This window comes from Chlorocebus sabaeus, chromosome 16, assembly GCF_047675955.1.
Source record: "Chlorocebus sabaeus isolate Y175 chromosome 16, mChlSab1.0.hap1, whole genome shotgun sequence".
In the NCBI taxonomy this organism is placed as follows: Eukaryota; Metazoa; Chordata; class Mammalia; order Primates; family Cercopithecidae; genus Chlorocebus; species Chlorocebus sabaeus.
In genome coordinates this window covers 50,820,629-50,820,855 of record NC_132919.1, presented here as the reverse complement: position 1 = coordinate 50,820,855, position 227 = coordinate 50,820,629, and positions in this window count along the sequence as shown.

The window sequence follows — 227 nt, the reverse complement described above, 5'->3', positions numbered from 1 at the left end:
GTTTTCTGGTTGTACTGCTCACAGGAGACCCCTGGGCTTCCCAAAGGGGACATTGACACAGGGCTGGAGACAGCTCTGGCCCAAACTGAGACAGCGGGGAAATGGGCAAGGAGCAAGGAGCAGGTGGGGAGACAGGAGCTGTCCCGTGATCTTTTTTTTTTTTTTTTTTGGCACAGAGTCTCACTCTGTCACCCAGGCTAGAGTGCAGTGACACAATCTCGGCTCAC